The following is a 19,656-nucleotide window of genomic DNA, read 5'->3' on the forward strand; positions in this document are numbered from 1 at the left end:
AACTACCCTGTGCAGCAGGAGCTGTGAAATCTACGTGGTGGGTCTGGGTCGGATGTTCTGACTGCGGTCTTTCCCCCTATTGATGAGGCTGGAAACCTACATAAACCTGTACCCACTTAACAGATGAGGATGCCAAAGTGGAGAGAAGTTAAGTGACTTGCTTTAGCTAATAAATGGCAAAATTCTGTTTTAAATTTAATTCTTTTGATTCTAAATTCAGGACAGTTTTTAACATGACCAGCTGATTCTGTGAACAAGAACTAAATAGACAGGGAAACCAGAAGGGTAGAGAATAGTTTTTCAAGTGACTCCCTAGAAATCTTTCCTCGGATTCAAGTTCTGGACTTCAGTAGACAACTACTGTGTCATCTGCCAGTGTCTGCTCCCTTTATTTGGGACATTCCCTTTCTTGTAAACATTCTCCATCCCCTAGGTGTTTCTATTCTCCTTGCTTACACCATGAGGCTCCCGTAGATGCCATGTGTGTTTAGAGGATGCTCTGCTCTGATGTGGGCACTAGACCCACGCTGTGCTGATCAGAGTCCTTGCCTGAGATTCTTCAGGATGGAGCTGCAAAGGAGTCTGCAGGCTCCCCGCATAGAATGGGCTCTGGGAGGTACAAGCCTGAGCACCAGCCTCCAGACTGCATGCCACGTCGAGGAGCTGCCCTGAAGGGAGAAAATGAAGAACTGGGTACAGAGAAGTGGAGATGAGAAATGGAGGGAGAAGATTCTGATCCATTCTGGTTCCTGTTGTTTGGAGGCCCAGCTGTGTCTTGCCTTTTCTCAGTTTGGTCATTCAATCTTCTTTTGGATTTTATGAGTCAGTCAGTTCCCCTTTTGGCCTCAGCTAGTTTCACTTGGGTTTCTGTTACTGGCAACCCAAGTACTGAGGGACATATGGCTCATGAGGGAGCACTTGCTGTTCTTACAGGAACTGGACATTTACAGGACTTGCCCTGTATGCATGGCAGTCCTTACAGCTTCAAAGGAGGGCATGGGTTGGGGGGTAGGGAGGCTCTGTTTAAAGACTTGGGGTGTTGGCCTTCTGGATGGCTCAGTGGTAGGGAGTTGGCCTGGTGTGTGGATGTCCAGGGTTTCATTCCCGGTCAGAGCACACAGGAGAAGCAACCATCTGCTTCTTCACCCCTCCCTCTTCTCTCTTTTTTTTTCTTTCTTTCTTTTCTTTCTTTCTTTCTTTCTTTCTTTCTTTCTTTCTTTCTTTCTTTCTTTCTTTCTTTCTTTCTTTCTTTCTTCCTTCCTTCCTTCCTTCCTTCCTTCCTTCCTTCCTTCCTTCCTTCCTTCCTTCCTTCTTTCCTCCCTTCCTTCCTTCCTTCCTTCCTTCCTTCCTTCCTTCCTTCCTTCCTTCCTTCCTTCCTTCCTTCCTCCCTTCCTTTCCACCCTCCCTCCCTCCCTCCCTCCCTCCTTTCTTCCTTCCTTCCTTCCTTCCTTCCTTCCTTCCTTCCTCCCTTCCTTTCCTCCCTCCCTCCCTCCCTCCCTCCCTCCCTCCCTCCTTTCTTTCTTTCTTTCTTTCTTTCTTTCTTTCTTTCTTTCTTTCTTTCTTTCTTTCTTTCTTTCTTTCTTTCCTTCTTTCCTTCCTTCCTCCCTCCCTCCCTCCCTCCCTCCCTCCTTTCTTTCTCTTTCTTTCTTTCCTCCCTCCCTCCCTCCCTCCCTCCCTCCCTCCCTCCCTCCCTTCCTCCCTCCCTCCCTCCTTCCCTTCCTCCTTTCTTTCTTTCTTTCTCTCTTTCTTTCTTTCTTTCTTTCTTTCTTTCTTTCTTTCCTTCCTTCCTTCCTTCCTTCCTTCCTTCCTTCCTTCCTTCTTTCTTTCTTTCTTTCTTTCTTTCTTTCTTTCTTTCTTTCTTTCTCTTCCCTTCCTTCAGCCATGGCTCGATTGGTTTGAGTGTATTGGCACTGAGTGCTGAGGATGACTCCATGGAGCCTCCACCTCAGGTGCTAAAAATAGGTTGGTTGCGAGTGGCCCCAGATGGTCAGAGCATCAGCCCCAGATTGGAGTTTCCAGGTGGATCATGGTCAGGGCACATGCAAGAGTCTGTCTTTCTATCTCCCCTCCTCTTACTTGAAAAAGGAGAAAAAAAAGACTTGGGGTGCAGACAGTATCCATCTGAAGGGGACAGGTATATATGAGCTTATCATAGACTCTGAGATGTGAAGGGACCCCCGAATCTTGCCTAGCTCTGTGTCTAAGGCTGGACTTATGACTCTTGGAGGGTGAACACGAATATCCCAGATCTCAAGGAAAAAACTTCCTGACTCACTGAACCAGAGCAAGATCAAGTGACTTTGTGTTCATAGATTAATCCCAAGCACCAAGTGCAGTGCCAGGTGTGGAGGCGGCACTTCACGATGAGAGCTGAATAAATAAGTGACTACATGACTGCACCACTCCTCTGAGCTCAGAGCTGTGGAGAAGGGTGGAAACTCACAGAAGTGAGTTGGCAATACTGGCTTTAGCACGTTGCTCTCTTCTCAAAGCTTTCTCCCCCTCCGCCCCCCGCCCTCAGCACACATACATACCCAGGAGGAGACAGGTAGGAGGAGGGTCAAGGCTCCAAGTCCCAAGAGCAACTTCTCCCCACCACAGAGGGGAGTCCTACCCACCATACTCCTGCCTTCCAGGCACGCTCTCTCTCTCTCTTTCTCTCTCTGTCTCTCTCTCTGTCTCTCTCTCTCTCCTGCCATGAATCTACTCCACATATACCCCCAGGTATATGCCAAACTGATACTGCTTTGGCACTCACTGTCTTAGAGGCACTCAGCAAATGTTTGCTGAATGAATGTGGAATGAATGAGATTAAATGGATACAGTTATCTTCTCTAGTCTCTGGGAGATGTTTCACTTTTAAAGAGCTCAGCAGCTCACAGGGAAGACAACACCTCAGGGACTGAAATGAATAAGGTACTAAAGGGCTGGACTAGACGGAGGTTCAGGGCACTGTGGACCTACAACAGAGGGACTTTACTCAGAGGCTGGAAACGACTGCCCAGAAGGAGTGACATTTGTCTTGGGCTTGGAAGGCATGGATAAAAGTGTGTCTGGTGAAGAAATGGGCTTGTCTGTCAGGATGCTGTCGGAATCACAATTTTGACAAAAGAAAAATGGATTGTCTCAGATGGAGGCAGTTCAGGCTTCTGGGCAGATTGCTTCAGCAGCTCAATGGTGTAACCTGGTCTCAGCTTACTTCTCTCCCTCCACTCCGTCACCCACTGCATTGGCTTCATTCTACAGTCAAAATATGGCTGTCAGCCGCATCGGTGACTATGTGTGCCCTGTTCTTGTCTAATGCGAGAGGGAGCAATCACTCCCCCAAGCACAGGTTATAACTAGACGGGGCTACTTTGGAGAAGAAATTGCCCTGGACCTCTTAGTCACCATGTCCATCCCCTGCATTGAGTGGGTTAGACTAATAGGACCCACCTCTGTGAAGGTTAGATTGACCTTTCTGGAGCCACCAGGCTTTGTGAGGAGAAGATATTGGGGCTGAATTGAGGCTAGAAGGATGGGGGATTGGTAGGCAATGAAGAGCACCCATACAGGGGGACGGAAATATTGTGGGGGAGAATTTCTGGCTGCTGAGCTGTGTGTCCAGATGAGCATCATGTGTTTGGAGGACGGCAGGAGCTGGGTGGGTGAAAGGCAGCTGCCTGAGGGCAGTCTTGAATCCGTGCTGAGCAGTGGGTTCTGCCCAGGAAGTGGGTTTCTGTGAACAAAGGGGAATGGGAAGTATGCTGATCAGACCCACACCACACCCCTCAGTTCACTCCATGATGCCAGTCCTAGATTCATCATCTGCACAAGATTACATCCTGTCAGCTTGGCTGAGGAGGGGACCTGCATTTTCCCAGAATCCCCTTTTCTATGGGGTTCAGGGTTAGGGTCGGTATAAGTAGAATCGTGTAAGATTTGGAAGGTGGAAGCAAGAAAGAATTCATCATTCTTAGAAGGTTGTGTCGATCAGACACAGTGACAAGAAATTCCTCAGAGGCAGCGGCTTCCACAGAACTCCCTGCGAGCTCCCCCTTCAGTGGCCAGAGGGGCTGGGTTTCCTGCCGGCACCTCCTGCCCCCCTGTGCCCATGCTCTGGGCTGTCGGGGCCTTCCTCTGGTTCTTCCCAGACTTCCACTTATGCAACCCCACCCACAATGGAGTAAGCTCCTCTGAGAAGCAGGGCTAAGACAGAGCTTGTTAAGAATGTTGGAGGATCTCATGAATTAACAAGGCAGAACACTTAGGACCCTGCCTGGCACATAGTAGGAACCTTGAAATGTGAGCGGTTGTTGTCAACACCTACTTACCCTGTTTCAGGCACTGGCCAGGTGATGGCACAGGTGATAATTCAGTTCATTCCCCCACCAGTCTTAGGAAAGCGGTACTGCAATTAACCCCATTTACAGAGTCACAGAGAGGCTATTAGGGTGGAACATATGAAATTGCTAGTTTTGTAGGTCAAACAGTTTTGTATCAGCTCACAGCTAGTACAACTGCGGGTCCCAAAGCCGAGCGACCTGCCTAAACTGTGCTGCCTGCACATTTATTACACGCTTACTATGCGCCGTAAAGACCGTGCTGGGCAGTCTGCACATTTACCGTGTGCCTACTGTGTGCCGTAAGGACTGCACCTTCTGTTACAGCACTTATAGCTTTACAGCTGGCCCTTTGTTACAAATGTCATGTACAAGTGGAAGAGGGAGCAAAGGGCTATTTTAAGATTTTATGTATTGACTTTACAGGGATGGGGTGGATGAGAGGTAGGTGCTTCACTCTAGCTGTTCATTGATTTTTTGTCGTATGTGCCTTGAACGGGCAAGCCCAGGGTTTTGAACCAGAGACCTCAGCACTCCAGATTGGAGCTCTATCCACTGCACCATGACAGGCCAGGCAGCAAAGGGCTATTTTAAATACCTTTTCCCAATACTTTATCTCCTCCAGTGTCCAGTGCAGACACCCCTCCTCTAAGAAGCCTTCCTTGTCTCTCCCAGCAGAGGAGTCAGCCCGCGTAAGGGCTCAGAGGCAGGAAAGGGCCTGTTCGTGACGGACAGTGGGAAGTGTCACGGGGCTGGAGTGTCAGATGCACTTGTGGGAGAGGCTGGAAAGGGACCAGAGCAATGAGGGACAAACCCGAGGCTGTGGGGACTTTGACCATATTGTTATCTTGAGAACGAGGCACCAGGACCAGCTGTGCTTACTCTGGAGATGTCCTTGACTCTGCTCCCCTATCTTGTTGCCTGCTCACGGGCCTGCTGAAAGGGTGCTCCTTGGTGAGGGCCCCTCATGGGAACCTGAAATGGCCCATCTTGCAGGAGGCAAGAGGGTGAGTTTAAGAGCCTGGTTGGCATCATGGCAGCAACCTCCTGCTTATGCCCACAGTCCTTGTAAGAGTGATCGAGGCCCTTGACCTCTGCCCTCAATTTGCTCCATGATAGCAGGCAACTTCCCCTCCCACGCTGCTTTCCAAACCCATGCCCAAGGCTTTGCTCCAGCAAGTGCCATCATATCCCAGGCCTGATGCTGCCCAGCTCAGCTTCCTTTTCCCTTTTGCTCCTCAAGACATCCTCGTGGCCCTTGGCATGAACGGTCCATCATGTCTGCTCCTTCCTCTCGGCAGTTCCCTCTTGTCTGGGGACATATGAACCGGAAGCAGGCTCTCCCTGGCGCTGCGTGGGAGAACTGGGGGTGACCAGGATGCCCCTTCCCCTTCTGTGTGCTTAAGAGCTTGACTCGGAGGCCAGGCTGCCTGGCAGGATCCGGCGCTTTCCGTCCTCACCATCTCCCCTGTAAAATGGGCTTCCAGACAGTGCCTGCCTGGGCTGCGTCTGCGCCAGCGAACGCTTAGCAGCCAGCTCGCCAGCTGTAGTTCCGGCCGGGACGTAGACTGGCACTTTGGTTCACATTCATGAAGATGAAAGTGCAGCAATGAAAGGTATATACAAACTTCACTCATTCTTCAAAGGCCTTATGACCTCTTTGCTGAATCAGATGGTCGTTTTTGAATACAGGACAATATTCTCCTTTTTTTGCGGGGGAGATGACTCACAAAGTAACTGCTGCAGACTAAGCACACCTTCCGTTTCATTTGCGTGAGTAAAACTTCCTTCATCATTTATCTTAAGTCTAAGGAATCAACACAAAATAAGTCAAGTCCTGATCTGTAGCCCTTGACAATTTCCGTGTGACGGCAGCACAAGCGGAGTCAGGAAGAGATGCTTGGTCGCACCCTCGAAGCCTGTCTCCACCGCGGAGGCGTGACGGGCGCGAGCCACCGCCGAGCAGCAAGGGCAAGGGCACAGTGCAGAGAGGGAAGTAGGAGTGATGAGTTTGATTGTTTACTACTTTTGTTTTTAATATAATCTGTTTAATTGTAAATTTATGTAATTGAATTTGTTAATAATCGCTGTGTCTCACACTCATCCTGTAAAATTCCCGAAAATTTAATAACTGGCTCTTGTGAGTTGATATGAGCCAACTCTAATGTGCTGTCCCAGAGTTACTGTGGGGAATAAATTGCTTAATATTTTCACAATGTCCAGGAGACCTTGGCATACAGAAAGCACCCAATAAATGTTAGGTCATCTCTTTCATGTTTACTATTATTGTTCTGGAGTGAAACTTGGTGTCGGCAGTGTGGGGTGGGTGAGGTCCCGGGGACCTGCTTCTGTCCAGCTCTTTGCTGCCCTCCGCGTCCTGCACAGTGTCTGCGGGGACCTGCTTCTGTCCAGCTCTTTGCTGCCCTCCGCGTCCTGCACAGTGTCTGCGTGAAGATGCGGAGCAGGTGCTGGCCGAGCTCGTCTTTTCCCTCCATGAGCTGGACGCCATGGTCCTTTCATCTCGGCTGACCGTGGCCACCCTGGGTCCTCCCTGTCCGGCAGGGCTGTTGACCTTGGCCAGAGCTTGTCTAGAGAGTGTACATGTGGGAGCCCTGTTCTCAGGGACTGACCTGGGGTAGAAGTCAGACACTCTCCTCGGGCTTCCTGCCTGCTCACTGCCTCTGAAAAGACCTGGGATGTGGACAAGGGTAGCTAACGCCCTGCAACGTGGGGGTTAGATAGCTCCATAAAGGATGGCTCTGCTTCCATCTCCCTGCAGAGGCCGCAGAGCTGCCAGCTTTGTGCAGGGAAAGCCACCTGGGATCTGACTCCCAACCAAATCCTGCTGGAGGAGGGGAGGGGCCATGAGGCAGGAGGAGCAGAGAGATTTGCATAAATGCTCATTCTTTTTTCCTTTCTTTTTTCCAAGTGAGAAGAGGGGAGATAGAGAGACAGACTTCCATATGAGTCCCAACTGGGACCCACCCTGCAACCCCCATCTGGGACTGATGCTCTGTCTATCTGGGACCATGCTCGCAACTGAGCTATTTTTTTTTTTTTTTGTATTTTTCTGAAGCTGGAAATGGGGAGACAGTCAGACAGACTCCCGCATGTGCCCGCCCGACCAGGATCCACCCGGCACGCCCACCAGGAGCGAAGCTCTGCCCACCAGGGGGCGATGCTCTGCCCCTCCGGGGCATCGCTCTGTTGCGACCAGAGCCACTCTAGCGCCTGGGGCAGAGGCCAAGGAGCCATCCCCAGCGCTCGGGCCATCTTTGCTCCAATGGAGCCTCTGCTGCGGGAGGGGAAGAGAGAGACAGAGAGGAAGGAGAGGGGGAGGGGTGGAGAAGCAGATGGGCGTTTCTCCTGTGTGCCCTGGCTGGGAATCGAACCCAGGACTCCTGCACACCAGGCAGACGCTCTACCACTGAGCCAACCGTCCAGGGCCAACTGAGCTATTTTTAATGCCTGAAGTAGAGGCTCCACGGAGCCATCCTCAGCCTCTGGGGTCCATGCGTTGGAACCAATAGAGCCATGACTGTGGGAGGGAAGAGGGAATGAGAGAGAAGAGGGAGGGGGAGGGGTGGAGAAGCAGATGGTTCCTTCTTTTGTGTGCCCTGACTGCAAATTGAACCCAGGATATCCACACACCAGGCCAATACTCTACCATTGAGTCAACTGGCCAGGGCCAGAATGCTCATTCTTTTATCCACTTTTATTGAGCATAGACCATGAACCGGGACTGTGTTAACATCTGGAGATATGCAGGCAGAACGCCACAGCCCGTGCTCAGGGAGTCCATGTTACTGTAAAAGGGAACAAAGAATGTACAGGAGAGGCTCTCACCCAGTCCCACCTGCACAGGTGGAGAGTTTTGGTAGTGGGGAGTGTAGGGAAAGACTCTGTGGAAGGGCAAGGGTGGGGGTGTGATATGCAAGCCTGGAAAGGTACATGACTCCAGGTGGCTGAGGTTGTTAGAGGCAAGGACTTGATCCTCCTTGGGTTCTAGGCCCCAGAACCTTCCCCTGTCTTCAGTGATTTGATTTCTTCTGCTTCTTCCAGGAAAGGGTGAATCAAATCACAGTTGGCAAAGGCATGGCTCAGGTACTGGCATTTCCTGTCCCTAGAAGACATTAGGACTGGACCTGATACTCTTTCTGATGGAGCTGGGACATTTTCTCATTCATCTTCTTGACCTGGGCTCCAGATGAACCCTGCAATTGGTCAGACTGGCCACAGGAGATGATCATCTAGGACTAGATGAACTCTAGAGATGCTCCTGTCCTTAGGCTTGGACAAGCCTGGCTCCTGCCCATGCCCCATGCTTTGCAGTGTCTTCCTCAAGTTTTTACAGCTGGTCCCAATTTCTCCACTTAGGGTTCTCTCCCCGACAGCTCAGTAGATCAGGTGAGCTGCAAGACTTCTGCCGATGGGCTGTTTGGGTCCTAATTCCTGGGGATCAGTCTGTTGAGCAGACTGCTTATGCTGGATAATGTGATATTTTTTTCTTTTTTCTTTTTTAAATAGCCATGTTATTAAGACACAGTCGACATACCATATTCTCACCCATTAAAGTGTATAATTTAAATGGTTGCATTGTTGTGCGACCATCACCACAATCTATTTTAGAACATTTTTATCACCAAAATGAAACCCTGTATTCTTTATACAACATGTCCATTCTCATCTTCTCTATCTCCCCCATTGTCAAGCAACCACTAATTATATTCTGTCTCTAAAGTGTTACCTGTTCTGGACATTTCACATGAATAGAATCATATAAGATGTGGTCTTTTATGACTGACTTTTCACTTGGCACAATGACTTTAAGGTTTATTATGTATCATATCAGTACTCCATTCTTTTTATGGTTGAATAATATTCCATTGTAGAGAAATGTTACATTTTGTTTGTGCATTTGTCAACAGATAGACTTTGGGTTGTTTCTGCTTTGGGGTTACTATGAATAATGTTGTATGAACATTTGTGTATAGATTTTTCTGTGAATATATGTTTCCATTTCTCTTGGGTATATACCAAGGAGGGGAATTGATAGATCATGTGCTAACTCTATGTTCAATTTTTTGAGAAATTGTCAGATTTTTTTTTCCAAAGTGGCTATTTGAAAAATGTATCATTTTTTATTCCTGCCAGCAGGGTATTAGGGTTTTAATTTTTTACATTTTCATCAATGTGACTTTGATTTTAGCCATGTAAGTGGGTATAAAGAGGTGTCTCATTGTGATTTTGGTCTGCATTTACCTAGTGAAATGTGATACTAAGCATTTTTCATGTACCTGTTGCCATTCATATGTCTTCTTTGGAGGAATGTCTATTTAGATCCTTTGCCTATTTTTAATTGTTTTTGTTTTTTTCATTTTATTGTTGAGTTATAAAAATTCTTTATGTATCCAAATACAAGTCCCTTATTATATATATGATTTGGAAATATTTTCTCCTCTTGCATAGGTTGTCTTTTCACTTTCTTGATGGTGACCTTTAAAAGAGAAAAGTTTTTAATTTTGAGGAAGTTCAATTTTTCTATTTTTTCTGTTGTTGCATGTGCTTTTAGGGTCATTTCTAAGAAATCATTGTCTGACTCAAAATTAGAAAAAAATTATCCCTAATTTCTGGGGATCAGTTTGTTGAGCAGACTGCCTATGCTGAATAATGTGGTATTTCTTATAAGTTTTCTTATAAGTTTTATAGTCTTAACTCTCACATTTGGAATTTTGGCCAACTTTTAGTTAATTTTTGTATATGGTGTGAGGTAGGGATCTAATTTTATTCTTCTGCTGTTGTGCCAGCACCATTTTATTGAAAAGACCATTCTTTTCTCATTGAACTGTTTTGACACCTTTGTTGAAAATAAATTGACTGTAATTGACAGTTTATCTCTGAGTTTTTAATTCTATTCCATTAATTTGTGTTTATTCTTATACAAGTACCACATGGTCTTGATTATTGTAATTTTGAAGTAAGTTTTAAAACTGGGAAGTATGAATTCTCCAAATTTGTTCTTTTTCAAGATTGTTTCATCTATTTTCCTCAAATTACCGTGTGAATTTTAGGATCAGCCTGAGCATTTTGCAAAGAAGCCTGTTGGATTTAGACAGGAATTGCACTGAATCTGTAGATTAGTTTGGAGAGTGTTTTCACTTAACAATATTAAGTCTAATGATCCATTAGATGTCTTTCCATTTATTTAGAGCTTTAATTTCCTTCAACCATGTTTTGTGGTTTTTAGAGTATAACTCTTACATTTTTTTTGTTAAATGTTTTTCCAATTATTCTTTTTGACACTATTATAAATGGAATTGTTTTCTTAGTTTCATCTTTAGATTGTTTATTACTTAATATTTATTTTGTGGGACTGCATGAGATTGGGTCATTGAAATGGTGCTGACACACTGACTTTGAATGACTCAAATTGTTTACATCGACAAAGACTTCTCAGAAAAGTGTTATCTTGCACACACTAGGTGCATTCGAGCTCCTTCTAATTCTGAGATGTTTTATTACAACAGTTCATTTACTTATTCATTCATTGATTTATGAGTTGAGGGCTCCCATGGGCCAGACACTGTTATAGGATTGAAGAGTATGGCAGTGGACATGGCAAAGTGTCTGCTCTTATGAATCTTTCATTCTCATGGGAAAGAAACAGATTATAAACTAAGTAGCTAACTAAATAATATAATTTTAGGCAATCACTTTGAAAGAAAATGAATTAGCCTTAGGGTAGAGAGTTGAGGGACACAAAGGCAGATTTAATTGGGTGGTAGGGAATGTCTTTCTAAAGAGGTGACTTGGGGATATAATGCAGTCCAGGACAGTGAAGAACTAGAGAAGGAGGATGATAGCCCAGGGCCCTGGGTGAGTGGGAACACACTCCAAGGGCTAGGGGAGATGTAGAGAGGCCAGTGTGGCTGGAGTAGAAGAAGTGAGCTGAGAGTAGCGGAGAAAAAGCTGAGGAGTTGGGTCAGGCCATGGGGTCAGGTGGGCTACAGAAAGAACTGTGACTTTCATTCTGAGGGTGATACAATGTCACTTATGGGCTTTGAGAGAAAGAAAAAAAGGTTATTGAGAACTAAAGAAGTCAGGTGCCTTGAAAGTCAAGGTATTGAGTAGGGTCCTGCAGGGAGAAGCTGCTTAAACAGAATCCAAGAGAAGGCAAGCCAGGTGGAAGCAACAGCAGGAAAAGGCATCGGGGTGGGCTCCCTTGGCCAGAGCAAATGTGGAGCAAGACATAAGAGGAGAGGGAGACAGTCTCAGGAATAAACTTGCTCACTCTTCTGGTTAAATCATGAGCTATCGAAAGGCAGCATCAGTTTCAGTCCAGACTGGAAATCAAAGGTTGGGACCCCTAGTATTGAGCTTGGCTCTGACATTGCTTTGCTATATGATCTTGGGCAAGTCACCTTTCTTCCTTGGAGCTCAACACTGTGATATGTACAATGGACATCTTAGAGCAAGAACAGCTCCAAGTAGGTTGGCCCTGTGATATATATCTTTAGGGATTGCTTGATGCACAAACCTTGGGAGGGTACCCTTGATGAGACAGAGGTATCCCTTTCTGTTAACTTACCTTGTCTATGGCTGCCTTGAGCTGAGATGCTTCCTGCTCAGAGGTTTGACAAGGATGCAGTAGAGTGTTTTCCTTTCATCACTGCCTAGCTAATGTCATGGTCTGTGGCTGGTCTGTAAGTGGCCCAGCTTGTAAGGGGCTAATTGGCTGAAATTAAGTGTGGCTGAGTTGACAGGTGGGGTTGAAGTGAGATGGAGAGAGGTTAAGCATGGCAGTGCCAAGCTATGCTATACAACATTCTTCCAGAAAAGCTTAAAGGGAATTTGACACTGACTGGTCCACCTCTATTGGTTTGAAGAGGAAGTATGTATGTCCTACAGAGGGCATAGCTCCTGGCTTAGGTCACACAGTAAATTGGAGACAGAACAGAAACAAGGGCCCTGGCTCCTAGACCCATAGTTTTAACACAATTCCCCACTGCCTCTGGTGATTTGGGCCCCAATAAGGACCAGGAGAAGAATTAACATAAAGCAGAAAGAAGAATTAGTGTGAGCACTATTTAGATGGTAAGAGAAACAAGAAGCAAGCATCCTACTGGCAGCCACACATCCACTGGATGAGGGTGCAGCAGCAGAGTCGCAGACCCTTGGCAGGACTGGGGTCTGGCTGTTCCTGTCCTGGGGCCAACGGGGGAAGCTGCTAGAAAATCCTGCGGAGTTAGCCTGAGAGTGCTTGCTGTTTCATGCTTCTGTACCTGACAATCTCTCCACCTGGATGACCTTGACAATGCCCTTGTCTGTCTAGAAACCTTTCTTTTGCTCATTTTAAAATTCAATAGGGAAGAGCTGAGGGCAGCCTCCCCCTTGGGCTGCTCTATTCAGATAATGACTTGGGAAAATCAGTTGCCCTTATTTTGGTTACCACTTGGGAATATAATATTGGAGTCACCTGGGATACAGACTGGCCCAGCACCTAGGAGACAGGAGCTTCCTCCATGCCAAATGCGGCATCCATTGACACAGAGTATTTCCTCACTCCTTACCCTTCTTAGGGTTCAGCAAGCCTCCTTCACCAACTGGAGTGTGGTGGTTACTGCCTTTGCCCTGAGCCCTAACCTTGCCTGCTCCTGGGCACTGACTGTCTTCTCCTCCTGGGCCCCGTGATGGCTGCGCACCCCGAGCCAGGCCAACCAGAGCCCTTGCCCAGGATTTTTGCTACTGGAAATAGCCCAGAAGAGACTATTTTTTTTTGTACCAATTTATTTAGGTATAAGCTAGAGTGGCCTGTGACCAGTATTTCATTCTCCAAAACACATGGAATTGAAAGAATAAAATCAACATTCAGAGAAACAAGGTGGAAGATGGAGAGAGAGCACCAGGGCCCTGCGTGCCTGGATCGCACATTCCGGAAGCCAGACCTCTCTTCTTTTCTTGAGAAAGCTGGTTCCCTTGAGATTTTGCAGCAGCTGAAGAAGCTCTGGCTAATCTGTGGGGCTGATAATCTTTGCGTGACCTCCTTGTGGCTTGTGTGTGTCCTAGGCCTCCAGGGGCCTAGGTGTGGCCCACAGCCAGCCGTGGGTAGATATTATGGAAGACCATCAGAATTCTACCCCAGCCCCAACTTCTGTCTGGTAGCTTTTCTACCCACCATGTGAAAAAATGGGTGACCCAAAAAAGACAGGAATGGGAGGACCCATAATTGCTGGGGCTTGGCATATATATTACCTTTATTTTATGGTAAAACAAAGAAATAAAACTCTATTTTACAGACAGAGAATCAAGGCAATGCAAACTTGGTTCCTTCAGGCTCTGGGGAGGCAGTGTCTGAGCTCAGATGGCCATTCGGACAAGATGGTCCCACCTCTGGCTGGACCCTGGACCAGCACCTTGCCCTGATCTCTGGACCTTTTCAAGCCCATAGGTTCTCTTTCCAGGACACATCTCTAGAGATTCAGCATTGACCAGGGCTGCGTGTGATCAGAACCACTGAAGTTAGTGCCTGGAGGAATCTTTGAGACCCTGAGTGGGGGACAATGCATGAGCTAAATGTGGCCAGGCTCACATAGCCATGCACAGCTGTGTACTGTCCTTGGCAAGGGATGAGGAAACGAGCTCAGGAGCTCCCATCATTGCTCCTGGTGGTCACACTGTTCCTGATGGTTCATTAGTGTCCCCAGAAGGTGACCTTGAACAGAGTCCCAGCAGCCCAGTGATGTCCCAGGATCAGACCTGGATTATGGGGGGCGGGGTTAGGTCTGATGGATGCTACTCAGTAGCACGTTATCCAAGTGTAGTAAAAAATATAAAGGGTTTATATTGGGGACCTGCATCTTTGCAGGAGATGCTGGAATTTGCTAGCATCTTGAATGTTGCATTTTGAGTGTTTATACGCTGCTTCGTGAGCTCAGCTACACAATCCAGGCATGTCTCCTCTTCTAGAGGAGATACAGAACTTGTTTCAAGGAAATAATATATTACTGGCCCATGAAGTAAATTCTCACCAGGATTAAAATAATAAGCCATAGGATTTCTAATTGACCATCTGCTGGGCCATGTTTTGTGAGGGTCTGTTCACCAGCCCAGGTGACTGGCCAAGGGTGAGAAGGTACCCCCTCCATCCTCTCATCACCCCTTCATTCTGTTGATATCAGATGAAGAGAAGGTCTTACCTGCCCCGGCATTCACTGCTCACTGAGACCAAGCACCATGTTGGTGTCTTTGCCCTCACCGGGGCTTTTCCTGCCACTTGTCCTCATCCATTTGGCCACACCCAAAGCCTGGCTCTGTGAGGTCTTCAGCCAGAAGTAGTGTCTTTCTAAACATTTATAGTAAGACACAGTCCATGCAAAGGTCCCAGACAGAGACTTGAAAAGAAAGGGGAAGAGGGTGACAGAGCATTGCACTTGGATTTGAAATCTTGGGTTGGCCATACATTCATTGAGCCAAGTCACCTCACCTCCTCTGCTCCTTCACCTGTTGTATAAAGGAGATTTTACCTTTCTCACCCTGGCTTGTTAGGAGCCTGGATGCTAGAGGTTAGGAGTGAGGTGGGGTGCAAAACTCTGGACATAAAGTAGATAGGTGACCAGGAAGCCAGTGCCTGATGTGTGGGGTCCCCATTGGCACTTACGCAGGAGCGTGGAGGAGCCACAGCCAGAGAGAGCTGAGCTGTTGCTGGGGCCATGATGAGTGGGACAGGGACCGAGGATTTAATGAGATGACAAGTCAGTTGCCTCCAATTCTCTATGCCAGTGAGGGCCTGTTTCTGTACCCGGGACCAGCACTGTTTGAGAAGCATCACTTGTCCCCAGTGAGCAGCTGTTTTGCTTCTCTCGGCACCAGCCCCTCAGGGAATTCCCAGCAGACCCTCGCGGTGTGCTACAGAGTGATGCTTTTCCAGCTTGGCTGCAACACAGCCTTTAGGCAGGGGACTGTGTCTGAAACATAAAATACCTTCATTTAAATGCTTTAGGTAGATCTGGGAGAGGGGACATGGAGGTGGATAGGGAGAGGGGGCAAATGAGGAGCTGACCGGGAGAACTATGGAGGTGCAGCCTGGTCCTGGGTCCCTGGAGACTGCAGCAGACAGAGCACAACAAGACTGCATCTACCTGCAGAGGTCTCTGATGAACCTTACTTGTCAGTGTGCAGACTGGCTCAACGCCATATTTCTCAATCAGCGTCCTGTCTGGTGTGCTTGGCTGCTGGTGGGTATGACCACTAGGAAGAACAGCCATATAGCTATGGTCATGTTGCTTTCAGAGGGGAAGGTTAATCATCCCTGTGATATGAAAGTTGGCATGAGCTCTGGGATCCTTTCCTTTTACGCATGTAGTTACAGAGCATGTATTCACTGCCAGGCTCTGGGCCCCTCTGGGGACTCAGTGGTGGGTAGGACACACCTGGCTCTGCCTCTCCCATCCCCATTGTTCCAGCCTGCCTTGGCTCCCACCTGGATTACAGCCAAGCAGAGCAAGCCCGGGGTGAGACAGACCCTGGAGCAGGACCACCTGGGCTCAGCTCTTAGCTATGCCACTTCCTTTCTTGGCGACTTTGGATAAGAAGCTTTCATTTTCCATGTTCTCATCTGTAAAATGGGGATAAGAATAGTATCTATCTTGTGCAGTTGTTATGAAATTTGGTAGGGTAATAAGTGTGAGGAGCTTGGAACAGGGCCTGGAATGTGGTACTAGAATAATAAATAACATTGTTGAGCTGCTTTTTGCGTAACATTCTTCTAATCTGTTCTCCACATTTTAATTTTTCTAGAAGATACGTCTGCTCATTGTCAAGTCATTCAAAGATTTCCCTTGGTTTAAAGTCTAGACTTTTCTATGGCTTTCAGAGCCCTGCTCTCCTGTACCTTACCCCCACCCCCCATGCCCTGGCACTTCCCATTGCATCCCTGTGCCTTTCTCCTCTCCTCTCCCCACCTTGCAGCCATCTAGATGGTCTGCATTTGCTAAACGTGCATCAGAAGATGCTCTCTCTGGGGGACCTCTCCTATTGCCTCCCTATGTCCCAGGACACCTGCATGGGTCCTTCAATAAGAGGACAGGTCTGTGTTTAAAGCCCTTCTCTATTTCTCCTTTCCCAATCAAAGCCTGAACCCCATTGACTCTATTCACCGCAGGTCTCCTGCACCAAGCAGGGTTTTGTAATTGTTCGAGCAAATATGTGTCTCCCATCAAACCCTGTGTCCCCTGGTCAGTCTGGCTTTCTCTCTGGGCTGATATAAGTAGACCCTCAGCAAATAGTTGTTGAATGAATGAATAAACAAGGTGCTTTATGAACACTTGTTAGATGGAAATAGTCTAACAAGCAGGTGATATCATTTCATGCTTACAACCACCCCTAAAGCAGGTGGGAAAACAGTTGAAGCCAGCTATGAAGACCTGCTGCCTTGCTAGTGTAGGTGACAGCTGGCTGATCTCGGGGGACTGCAAGTAAGGACCGGATCTGCCTGTCTCCTGGGATAGTGCTCATTCCCCTCCTCCATTAGTGTAAGTTTCTTTGCTTGGGAAGAATAGGTTGGCGGATGCGACAGTATTTTCTAGAATGGCCATTGCACTATTTCCACGCGGTATGACCTTGCCCATTCCCAAATAAGAGGTGGACTCCTATACCTCTTGCTTTGAATCTGGGCTGGGCTTGGGCCTCTTCGACCAATAGAATGATGTGGAAGTGATTTTCCAAGACTTCCGCAACCAGGATATAAGAAGCCATGCAGCTTCTGCCTGGTCCCTTGGAATTCTCTCTTGGGATATTCTTCTTGGAAAGCCAGTTGCCATGCTATGAGAGGGACAAGCCACACGGAGAGACCATGTGTAGGGACTCTGGAGGACAACCTCAGCTGAGCTCCCGGATGAAAGCCTGGCCACATGGAGCCACCGGGACTTTCAGAGCAGTTAAACCTTTTGATGACTGCAGCCCCAGAGGACATCTGACTGCAGTCCCATTTGGGACCTGGAGTGGGAACTGCCCAGGTGAACCCAGTCAATCCATGCAACGTGAGAGATGATGATAAATGTTTGTTTTAATTTAAGTTACTGAGTTTTGGGGTGGCAATAAACGGAAAGCTGGACTCAGCGCCAACCAGAGGCATGTGATTATGAAGCTCCCTGTCTCCTATGATTTCTCAGAATGTGGGGGATGAGGGAACCATTTGATTTCCAAGGTCCTCTTATTCTCTGTGGTGCTCCTCTGATTTGCAGACTGCCCTGAGGAGAAAGGTAGATAGACAGTTGGGATAGTTTCACATCTAGTTACCTGGCTTAGGCTGTAGAACATAGCCAAGAGTCAAGGGCATCATATAATGCCTTTACCCACATCCTGTCTTAGCCCATTCTCTGACCACTCCTCCAGGAAAATGGTCTAGGCGCTTGATACAGGGAGAAGGAAGGAAGGAAGTGGCGATGGAGCACCCACTCTATGCCAGGTATCAACCTCCATTGCTTCATTTACCCTTCACAGTGGTTTGAAGAGCATGGCAATATTATCTCCATTGTATAGATGAAGAAACTGGGTCAGAAAGGTTCAGTGATGTGTCCACACAGCTAGCAAGTGGCAAAGCTGACAAAGCCCAGGCCTGCATCACAAATGCTGATACATTTGGAATGGTCTCAAAGATGCTGGGAAGGTTCCAGATCCTCTCTTCAGCCCCCAAGTCCCCTCCTCATGGCTTTACTGTTTTGGTTTAAATCCTGGATCCTGCTAATGCTAATTGCCCTGGAAGGGTGATGCATTAAGATGTTAGTAACCTCTCATCCCAGTCGGAGTGAGGTCCTGTGTCTACTACCCTGGGAGGCTGTCTCAGTGGGAGGGAGTGTGGGGTGATGAGCCTGGTTGCCAGGATGGAAGGGCAGAGGTGGGACTAGCAAAGGGCTCTCACCAGGCTCTTGCCCATTCTTTCAGGGTGGAGTTTGATGATGGAGTTGGACAGAGAGGTAGTCCTTCAGCCCTGGCATAGGACAAGCCCCACCCCCTGTCTGAGATCGAGCTTCCCCATTGGCAGCTCTAGAGAGTGTCTAAATCTCCAGCTGATGGCATCCATCCCTGGCACAGATGTGGGCACATTCAGTCTTCTAATCAGCCTCCCTCCAGGGCTCCTGGAAGAGCTGCGTTTAGTTCTGGGCTCCAAACTCAAGAAGTGGTATTAACCAACTGGTATAAGGCCAGAGCAGGCGGCCAGGGGGGCAGGGAGGGGTGCCCATTCCTAGCACAGCAGTGGCTGAGGTCTCTTGGTAAAGGAGAACTGGGAGGGGGATGGAGAGCTGACTTCCACCCTGAGGGTGCTGGTCAGCTTGAGTGTGTCACTGGGTTTTGCTGAGTGTTCTTAATCATCCTCTTTGGATTGCCCAATTCCTGGGAGGCTGAGGCCACTCAGTATGGGCCATCTTATGAGTAGTGGTTACTAGAGGTGGGCACTGTCACTAGAGGTGGCTGAGATAACCTGACTGCTCATTCTAGCTCTGCAGAGAGGGCTGTCACAGTAGAGGGACCAGGTAACCTCAGGGGTTACAATACTTGGCTCACAGGCTCTGAGAAGGAACAAGCCCTGCCTGACCCAGCAAGATTTTAACCACCTGAGCTAAAATAAGGGGAACAAAATATCCTGGCTATCCTGGCACTCACGTCAGCCTCCACAGCTCCCATTTTCTCTGCTCTTTCTGTTGTCTAACTTCCCTTGCACAGGAGGTCTTGCTGCTTGGCCCTCCCTCTGCTTCCTCCTTCTGTCCTTTCACGCTATAAATAGCACTTACTTTTATTGAGCACTTTCTATGCTGGGCAATGTGCTGAGTCTTGGAAGACCCAGGGGTGAGCAGAGTAAGTGAATTCCTGCCCTGTGGTACAGCAGTGGAGGTGGGGGCACTGGCAGGGTGGAAGAGGAGGAACTGGTGGGGTGTGGGGGGTTGAGAGGAAAGCCGGAAGACCGGCGGTTGGGAAGTTAGGATAGGATCCTTCTTGGGGATGATGAGGGGGGTTGGCAGGGATGGTGGCAGTGGGACCAGGAAAGTAGATGGATTCAGAAGACAGAGAGTTGGAAACCTCAGCGGGGCTTGGTGAAGGGCTGACTGTTTCAGGGAGGAGTGTCCGAGGCAGACTCTGCCCTCCCTGGCTTAAGCACTGGGTAAGCAAGTGAGCCAGCCACAGGGTTCCTGGCAGCAAGGCTGGTTCTGTGGGATTTCTGGCTGGCAAAGCTGCTCCCATGCTGGTGCGAAGGCCACTGCACCACCGTTTCCTCTTGGGCAGGGCTAGGAGCTAGGTGCAGCTGGAAAAACTAGGGTGCGGACAACACCCTCTCCCC

The 19,656-nt window shown here is 48.1% G+C and overlaps 1 non-coding gene across 1 annotated transcript; it reads right to left on the minus strand.

Moving 5' to 3' along the window:
- Positions 1–7,693: 7,693 nt before the first annotated feature.
- On the minus strand, positions 7,694–7,769 carry TRNAT-GGU (transfer RNA threonine (anticodon GGU)). Its single transcript has one exon. It is a non-coding gene; the product is annotated as a tRNA-Thr (tRNA).
- Between the last annotated feature and the right edge of the window lie 11,887 nt (positions 7,770–19,656).

Source organism: Saccopteryx leptura, chromosome 9 (assembly GCF_036850995.1).
Source record: "Saccopteryx leptura isolate mSacLep1 chromosome 9, mSacLep1_pri_phased_curated, whole genome shotgun sequence".
Lineage (NCBI taxonomy): Eukaryota > Metazoa > Chordata > Mammalia > Chiroptera > Emballonuridae > Saccopteryx > Saccopteryx leptura.